At 44.0% G+C, this 9347-nt stretch overlaps 1 long non-coding RNA gene and 1 pseudogene across 1 annotated transcript in view; both read right to left on the minus strand.

Moving 5' to 3' along the window:
- Positions 1-434: 434 nt before the first annotated feature.
- LOC112478491 lies at positions 435-553 on the minus strand (annotated as a pseudogene).
- A 2686-nt stretch (positions 554-3239) lies between these two features.
- Positions 3240-9347, minus strand: part of LOC112477768 — a 40525-nt gene continuing 34417 nt past the window's right edge. The window contains exon 3 of the long non-coding RNA XR_003045571.1: positions 3240-3691. This is a non-coding gene — a long non-coding RNA (uncharacterized LOC112477768). The remainder of the gene's footprint in view (positions 3692-9347) is intronic.

The following is a 9347-nucleotide window of genomic DNA, read 5'->3' on the forward strand; positions in this document are numbered from 1 at the left end:
CAATTAGTTAAGGCTAGAGAAACTTAATGTTGCAAAGGTCTAATATTTATTACAAAATGGAATTCAATATTCAAACAGAGAGTTGTGGTTGCTAATACACAGTCTGGAACCAGAAAGCCCATGTTGGAAACCAACTCTGCCACTTACCAGCTGTGTGATCATGGATCAGTTCCTTGACCTGCCTTTGCCTTAGTTTCCTCATCTGTAAAGTGGGAATATTAACAGTATCTATCTCATAAGGTTGTTATGAGGATTAAATGATATTAAAATGTATAAAGCTCTGAGAACTGTGCTTGGTACATATTACCTGCTGTATTTTTGTTAAAGTAGAATTGAAATCTTTTTTTTTTTTTAATTTATTTTTTAGGTGAGACAATCCTCACAGATTGCAAGGAACTAGTCATCTTACAATCCCTTATTTTTTTATTTTTTTATGCCTACAGCACCTGGTCTTTCTAGGTGATCTCCCATCCAAGTACTAACCAGGCCCAGCCCTGCTTAGCTTCCAAGATCAGACAGGATCAGGCTTGTTCAGGGTAGCATGGCCATAGACGGAGTCTTTTTTCAAATTCTACTTCATTGCTTTCTCTTCATACCTCTTCCATTGGCCAAAGTGTATGATCAAGGGCATCAGAGGAGTGTGGCAGAGCTTGAGCAAGCCCACAAAAGTTTGGCAGAGACCACCCATGTGAACCACAGCAGTCAGGGTAAGATGGCCCTTATAGACACAACTTATGTCTATGTCTTGGGTGTGTGAGCTATCTACCCCAAGGAGTCTGTGTCCCTTCCTCCTTTTGGAGTCTCTCCTACCCTTTTCTACCCCAGGACAGGGTTTAACATACAGAAGGAGAACAAGGGAAAGACATTCAGCACAGGTCAGATGGGATGGGGTGTATTGGTTGGAGTCCTAGCAGAAAGCAAGAGAAAGAAATAAAAGGCATCCAAATTGGGAATGAAGAAGTCATTTTTTGCAGATGATATGATTCTCTATATGGAAAAGCCTAAAGACTTCACCAAAAAACTCTTAGAAATAATAAACAAATATAGTAAAGTTGCAGGATACAAAATCGACATCTAAAAATCCGTAGCATTCCTATACACTACAAATGAAATTTCAGAAAAAGAAATGAAAAAAACAATTCCTTTTGCAACTTCAACAAAAAGAATAAAATACCTAGGAAGAAACTTAATGAAGCATGTAAAGGACCTATACACTGAAACCGTAAGACATTATTAAAAGAAATTGAAGACGACACAAAGAAATGGAAAGATAATTCGTTTATGGATTGGAGGAATCAACATAGTTAAAATGGCCATATTACCCAAAGCAATATACAAGTTTAATGCAATCCTCATCAAAATCCCAATGGCATTTTTTAAAAAATATAACAACAACAATAATAACAACAACCAAAAAAAAAAAAAAACATCGGATTTGTATTGAGTCACAAAAGACCTCAAATAGCCAAAGCAATCCTGAGAAAAAAGAACAAGGCTGGAGGTATCACACTGCCTGACTTCAAATTATACTACAAAGTGACAATAATCAAAACAGCATGGTATTGACAGAAAAACAGACACACAGACCAATGGGACAGAATTGAGAGCCCAGACATAAACTCCCATATATATGAGCAAATAATTTTTGACAAAGGAGCCAAAAATATACAATGGAGAAAAGAAAGCCTCTTCAATAAATGATACTGGGAAAATTGGAAAGCCACACGCAAAAGAATGAAACTAGACTGCTATCTGTCACCATACACCAAAATTAACTCAAAATGGATCAAAGACCTAAATATAAGACCTGAAACAATAAATTGTGTAGAAGAAAACATAGCTACTAAACTCATGGACCCTGGTCTTAGAGAGGATTTTATGAATTTGACCTCAAAGGCAGAGGAAGTAAAAGCAAAAATAAATGAATGGAACTGTAGCAAAATAAAAAGCTTCTGCACAGCAAAAGAAACCATCCACAAAACATAAGGAATCAACTGAATGGGAAAAGGTATTTACAAGCAATGCCTCTGATAAGGGATAATGTCTAAACTACACAAAGAACTCATACAACTGAACACCAAAAAAACAAACAATCCAATTTAAAAATGGGCAGAGCACCTGAACAGACTTTTCTCCCAAGAAGACATACAAATGGCAAACAGACATATGAAAAGAGCATAACCCCCTAGATATTAGAAAAATGCAAATCAAAACCACAATGAGATACCATCTCACACCTGTTAGAATGGCTATCATCAACAAGACAAGTAATAACAAGTGTTGGAGAGATTGTAGGAAAAAAGAAACCCTTATACACTGCTGGTGGGAATGTAGATTGGTAGAGCCACTATAGAAAACAGTATTATGATTCCTCAAAGAATTAAGAATAGAATTACCATATGACCCAGCAATCCCTCTCTGGATATCTACCCAAAAAACTTGAAAACACTTACCCTCAAAGATAAACGTACCCTAATATTTATAGCAACATTGTTCACAGTGGCCAAGACATGGAAACAACTGAAGTGTCCTTCCTTAAATGAATGAATAAAGAAGATGTAGTACACACATACAATGGAATATTACTCAGCTATAAGATGACATACTGCCATTTGCAACAACATGGATGGCTCTTGAGATTATCATGCTAAGCGAAATAAGTCAGACAGAAAAAGTTGAGAACCATATGATTTCACTCATAGGTGGGATATAAAACTGAAAGCAACAAACAAACAGAAACTCATGGACACAGAGAGCAGTAGGGAGAGGGGAAGGTGGGTAAGGGTAAAGGCGGTCAAATATATGGTGATGGAAGAAGATTTGACTTTGGGTGATGAAAACACAACACAATATACAGATGACGTATTATTGAGGTGTACACTTGAAACCTGTATAATCTTATTAATCAATGTCACCCAATAAATTTAATTTTAAAATAATAAATAAATAAATAGATAGATAGATAGATAAATAAATAAATAAATAGATTTAGATTAGCCATAAACTAAAAAAAAAGAAAAAGAAAAGAAAACAGCACACTCAGAAGGGATTTTTAAAGAGATTTTTTAATGAAAAGAAAATATATTTACAGAGGTACAAGTAAGGCCTAATACTATCAGGAAACCATTACCATCCCTAAAACTGAAGTGGCAGAGAGATGAAATGGTGTTCCCTGGGGTGGGAAGCAGGGAGGGGTGGGAAGTAGGGTGGACTACTTAGGAGATGGAGCTATGATACCAAGGCCACCAAATATGAGCTGTAGTCATGGAAGAAAACAGCCATTGCCACACCATGCAGCATTAACTATGTTTGGTTGCATAACAAATTATTCCAAAACCTAGCAGCTTCAAATAGCATCATTTCTCTTTTTTGTTAATAACATCATTTCTTATCTCACAGTTGCTGTGGGCCAAGAATCCAGTCACAGTCCTCCACTCAGAGTCTCTGACAAGCCTGCAATGAAGGGATCATCGAGGCTGCAGTCACCTCAGGCCTCAACTATAGAAGGGTGCACTTCCAAGTTCAATCCCATGATTGTTGACAGGACTCAGTTCCTCATAGACTGGTGAACTGAGGGCCTCCATTCTTCCATGACTGCAGGATAGGGCTGTCTTCAGTTCCTTGCCAAGTGGACCTCTCCTTAGGGCAGCTCACACCATGGCAGCTCACTTCACTGGGAAGCTGAGAAGATCTAGAGAGAGAGAGGAAAGAGAATAAGCAAGACAAAAGTCAGAACCTTTATAACCTACTCTGGGAAGTGACAGACATCTCATCACTTTTGCCATTTTCTATTTGTTATAAACAAATCACTAGGTCCAGCCCAAGCTTAGACAGAGGAAATTTCTCAAGACGTGAGTACCAGATAGTGGGGATCATTGGGAGCCCTGTTAGAAGTCTACCTATCATACATGCTAAAGCAGGGAGGGAGCAGGGAGAACAAATGCCTTGACCAATCCCTCTTCCCTTCCTCTGATGTCCACAAGTGTCTCCCATGGGCCAAACCCAACCAGAAGTTAGAGGGCAAGGAACCCAGGTGACGAAGCCCACAAAGGTCATCCTTCCAGACCAGGGCACAGATGGTCAGAGAACAGATCTGAAGCAGAGAGGGGTGGGAAGTAGGGTGGACAGAGAACGACCTGTACATGAGAAAAGACACAGATGGGCAAACTGACAGACAGTCACCATGGGGATCAGGTACCCTAGAAGACAAGACAACATAGAGGGCAGCCCCTCACCCAGATACATGGAGCGCGTCTCTTTTCTTTTATATATGTATCCAATTCTTTCCCAGACCCTATAATTTGGAGTAACATTGGACCTGGGATCTGTTATAAAGTTATGAAAATTTTCTGTAGAACAATTGTCCCTGCCTTTAACCTCACCCTCATCTATGTCAATACCTGTCTCTTTAATCCCTGAGGCCAACGAGAGGATTGGGAAAGGAAAACGAATGAGCAGTGACATTTGGAAAGACCCTGCTCCATGACAGCTCAAAGGCTGATGCCAAAGTTCTAATTTCCTCTTAGAAAAAACTTGTGCAAATATCAGTTTGCTTCTGTTGGCTTTTTTTAACGTGCTCACTAGACTGATTGGGATCTAGGGCCCAAGCTTCTCCTCCTATAACATACACATGGACACACACACGTACACACACCTTGCAAGGCACTCATGCAGTTAAAACTTTCTCCTGTCCCTCAGCCCCCCTACCCCTGCCCCGCATCCAGTTAAGGTCACCATTACTTTCAAGGCTCCCAGACCCAGACCCTCAGGTGGAAGTCAATTGCCAGGTCCCATTCCTGTGTTAATTAAATACATTCCACTTCTTCACTGGTCACCATTAGATGCCAGATAAATCTCAAATATCAAACCACACAGAGAGCTGGTAGGGGAGCCATTGCTTTAACCCAGGTCTCACAGCCCATATCTGCAGCAGATCAGCTGCCTGAATGTAATGGTCGCCTTACCTGGAGGTTAAAGATGAGTGAAATGGCCTGAAAAGACTCACTCCTTGTGCCTGCAATGTCCCACTCCATTCATTTTTTCCCCTTTATCTCCTGAAGATATTAATGCTCTGAACCCAGGCACCCAAATGTCCTTATGTCAAAAATTCCCTGATATTCCCTTTCCACACCAATCTTTAGAGCAGCCATGAGGCAGAGAAGCCTGCATGACCACCTGGGGCCTGGTGGGAACAAACATCCAGCAAATGGAGACTCACAAATTGGTATCTAGCATACTATTCTCCACCCATCGACCCCTCAGTTGGCTCCTGTTTCTCCTCAGCCCCGTTCAGTTTGGCATTTAGCACCAGCCTGAAAAAAATCAAACCTACCCAGAAAGATGAAACCTCTGCAAAGCTCAAGATTCCCCTCATAACTCCATAGAAGTGTATTGTCTATAAAACGCTTTACCATATGTTATCTCACTTAATCTCTACCTACCACTGTCCTTAGACAGGTTAGGAACCATAACCCCTAGGTGAGAAATGAAAATCCTAAAATCTTTCAGTATATGACAGTACATTCTCTTATGCATATGTCAAAGCCAGAACTCAAAATCCAGGCCTCTTGAGTCCCAGCTCAGAGGAGGCAGCAATCCCAAGTTAAAGAGAAGTATCTGTTGTTCTGGATTGTTAACACCATGGATCAGCTCCCTACTTGAAGGGAGAACCAAGTTTCAACTTCAGTGAACTACCATCTTCCTTTAACCAGGAGATCCTTTTGGAGTGTGGGGTCCCATTGGTTGGGCCTGAAGACAGAGTGACAGAGGCCTATGTGGGGCTGGAGGAGTTCCTTCTAGAGAGAAGATAACTTTAAGAATAGGAGTCAACTCCTGAGAAGGCACATGTGCCTTCAAAGCCATCCCCTCAAGAGGAGAAAGGAGCCATGAAATCAGCCCCCAAATGTCCTAAGTGTGGCCTCCCTAGGTAATGGGACTCACTTAGCCTGCAGAAATCTTCAAGCCCCTCTACTGAATCCTATGGAGTTGGGCAATGTGATCTTCTAAGCCCCCAACCTCCTTCTGGAGAGATGCCAGGACTAAGAGTCCTGCCCGTACCCTCAACAGACACATTCCAGAATCTCCCCAAACCCAACCTGCTCTGCCTCCAGTCCCTGAGATCCCAGAGATGTGAACGTAGAGGGTGGGTGGGGTGGAGAAGGAAGGAGAGAGCAAAGAGATGGCTGGAAGTTAACAGGGAAAGATTCTCCAGGCAAGGATGCCAAGTATCAACCAGCCCCAGCTAATCCACGTTGACTTAACAGGTGACAATCAGGAAGAAGCGGAGGAGGACCTGGAAGTCACACCCCTCCAAACTTGATTCCCATTGGCCCTTGGTATCCTTAAAAGGCCCCAGCCATCCTAGCACTGTATTCTGGACACTCTGAAGATTCTGCAGTTATACCGACTTCTCATCCTCGATCATGAGATTCACGGCTGTCCTCCTTCTGACAGCTCTGGCTGCGGCCCTCATCTCTGCCCGTGAGTATGTCCCTCCCCCTGCACCCGCCAGAGCCCCCACAGTGCAAGGTAGCCTTAGCCCCTGTCTTTTTTAGCCCCATTTTTCTCTTTCTCTCCCAGTGCTGTCCTGGATCCTCCTGCCTCTGCAAGTGACTCCTGTACCCAATTCTCCATAGGTGGCATCTTTATCGCACTGCTAGGGCCCTGCCTGCTCTCCTGGCTCATCTCTTCACACACCCTCCTTTACCCACTTGTTCCAGCCACACTGGCCTTCTTTCAGGGCCTCCGGGCCACCATATATAGCTGGGCAATTTGTTTCCTGCACAAGGATGTCAGGCAGGAGATGGTGAGGGCTGAAGCCTAGTCCACGTTCCACTTGCCAGGCAACTCACCCTGCCCATGGCTGTCTCTCCAGATGCTTTTCCAATTGCAAAAAAGCACTATTCAGGCCAAGACTACCCTGCTGTTCCTCAAACGCTGGAAACTTCTCTCTTTCTCTTCCCTCTGCTTAGAATGCTTTTCCTCTCTCAGCCTGTTCGTTCCCTTCCCCAGCCAGCTCTGAATGTCACCTGACCAATGCTATCTCATCTGTCAAATCCCAGTTTAGGTATGAATTCCTCAAAAAAGCCTTCCTCAAAAAAAATCGATGTCTAACCCTATGCTATATATCTGTAAAAAATACAAAATAATATTGAATATCAACTGTACGTGAAAAAAAATTATGTAGGATAAATTAGACCCCACCTGCCCTTGTCTCACGGTGCTGCGCTTGTCCTTCTAGCACCATCATCACACTGGTAACTAAAGAATTATGTAATAGAACATAAGCTCTGTCCAGGCAGGGTCTTGTCCACCTTCCTCATCATTGAACCCCCTTCACTTAGCAGACAGCCTGGCATAGACATGGGGTTGGAAGAATAAGGGGAACGAAGGCTGGGATCCGCCCACAAATCACTCGGGTGTGGCCCAGTGGCCCCTGCACTGTTCCCCTCCGCCACCATAGAGCATGGCCAGCTCCCTGGCTCAGTCTTCAGGCTCTCTCACAGGCCAGAGGCAAGTCAGGAGGAGGGTAGTTTTCACAAGAGTGTTACATTTTTCTGAGGAGAACCTGCTTCAAAAAAACTGCAGGAGGAGTTAAACATCAGAAGGAACGTCCTGGTGTGGTGGAAGGACACGTTCAATCAGCAGAGAAATGCATCCCCCTGTGTCCACAGATGTTCCTGAGAGCTCAGGACTGGGGATGGGAGGGAGGGAGGCTCACTGCAGATCAGGTTTTGTCCTCACTGTCATCTCTCCCCCACAGAGATCAGTCCTGCCCAGAACCCTATAAACGGTGAGTCCCTCTTCCCCACTGGTCCCTACTCTCAGGGGAAGGTTGAACAGCTCGGGTGTCAGTAGAAGCTAGGAGAGGAATCCAAGGGCAGGGGATCTGGGTCCTGCTCTTGGTGGTAATTGGAAGAGCATGGGTTGGGGTGGGGCAAGGGCAAGGACAAAATGAGAGAACCCAGGCAGGCAAGGTCAGTGGGAAGAATGGGGGAATGTCTTGTTGTGAATAAAAGAGAGAAAAAGATGAGATTTAACAATAAGGGAAATGTCCCACACAGTATTAATACCTTCACTCACAAACACCTCTCATAACTCCCAGCTCCCTAGCAAGGTGCCCACTATCTGGCTTCAGACCCCATGTCCAACCCTTTTTCCCCTGCCTCTCCTTTATGTACCACCTACGTCCAATAAATTGAGCTTTTTTCCATTCCATACATCCGTCCCGCACATGCCTTCCACTGAGCTCTTCTTGACCCCAAGGAAGCCCCTTTAGAACATTCTCACTATCAAAATCCTGCCTTCAGGACCCAGCTTCTCTCTGCTGTAATTCCTGATCCCCCCCACACACACACACATCCCAGCCCCAATCCCATCCCAGCCCTGCCCATGAGAAGTGCTCAGTCCTGTCCATCTTCCAAGAGGTGCTGTCTTAGTCCATTCGGGCTGCTACCAAAAATAACCATAGACTGCCTTAAACAACAGAAACATATTTCTAACAGTTTTGGAAAGTACGAGTCCGAGACCAGGGTGCCAGGATGGTTGGGTTCTGGTAAGGACCCTCTTCCAGGTCGCAGACTGCCAATTTTTCATTGTATCCTCTCATGGCAGAAAGACAGGGAGGGTCTTTCTGGGGTCCCCGTCTACAAGGGTACTAATCCCATTCACAAGATCTCTACCTCATGCCCTAATTACTACCTCCTAATACCATCCCATTGGAAGTTAGGATTCAACATATAAATTTGGTGGGGACACAAATATTCAGCCCATGATGGTCACATACTGTGTAGAAATCCGATCTCCCTTAAGTGGGAAGGTTTAGGCCATATCACTTCTGTATCTTGGCACCTAGCACTTATCAGATATCTGAGGCCCTACCACCCCTTCCTAAGGAAAAAATACTTTGACTTTGCTAAAATCAACAAATTGGTATGTTTGTATCTGAAGTTCAAGAGCCCACAGCTTCACTCCAAGAGACAGTCGTAGCAGCTCAGCCAGCCAGACCCAATTCGCCTCTGAGTAAGTCTCTCTCTCTATACAAGATAACAACCTAGGGAAGTCTCTGGCGGCAGGTCTACATGATACCTCCACCGGCAGAGACAAGCCCAGAAGAAGCAGACATTCATTCCCCTGAACACAAAGGCACACATGGGGTACATACTGCACCCACACAGAGTCTCTGCAATAGTGGATTTTGCTGCCTGCACCCTACATGGTTTCTTTTCTGGCTCACCTACCTTCCTATGAGGGAGAAGCTGTGCCGGTCAGCAAAACTTCCTGACTTAGGAATTTGTACAGGGATAATGTGGGTTTGGGCGGGGCAGGGTGGGGATGGGGAGGGGAAG

This window comes from Pteropus alecto, unplaced genomic scaffold (assembly GCF_000325575.1).
Source record: "Pteropus alecto unplaced genomic scaffold, ASM32557v1 scaffold220, whole genome shotgun sequence".
In the NCBI taxonomy this organism is placed as follows: Eukaryota; Metazoa; Chordata; class Mammalia; order Chiroptera; family Pteropodidae; genus Pteropus; species Pteropus alecto.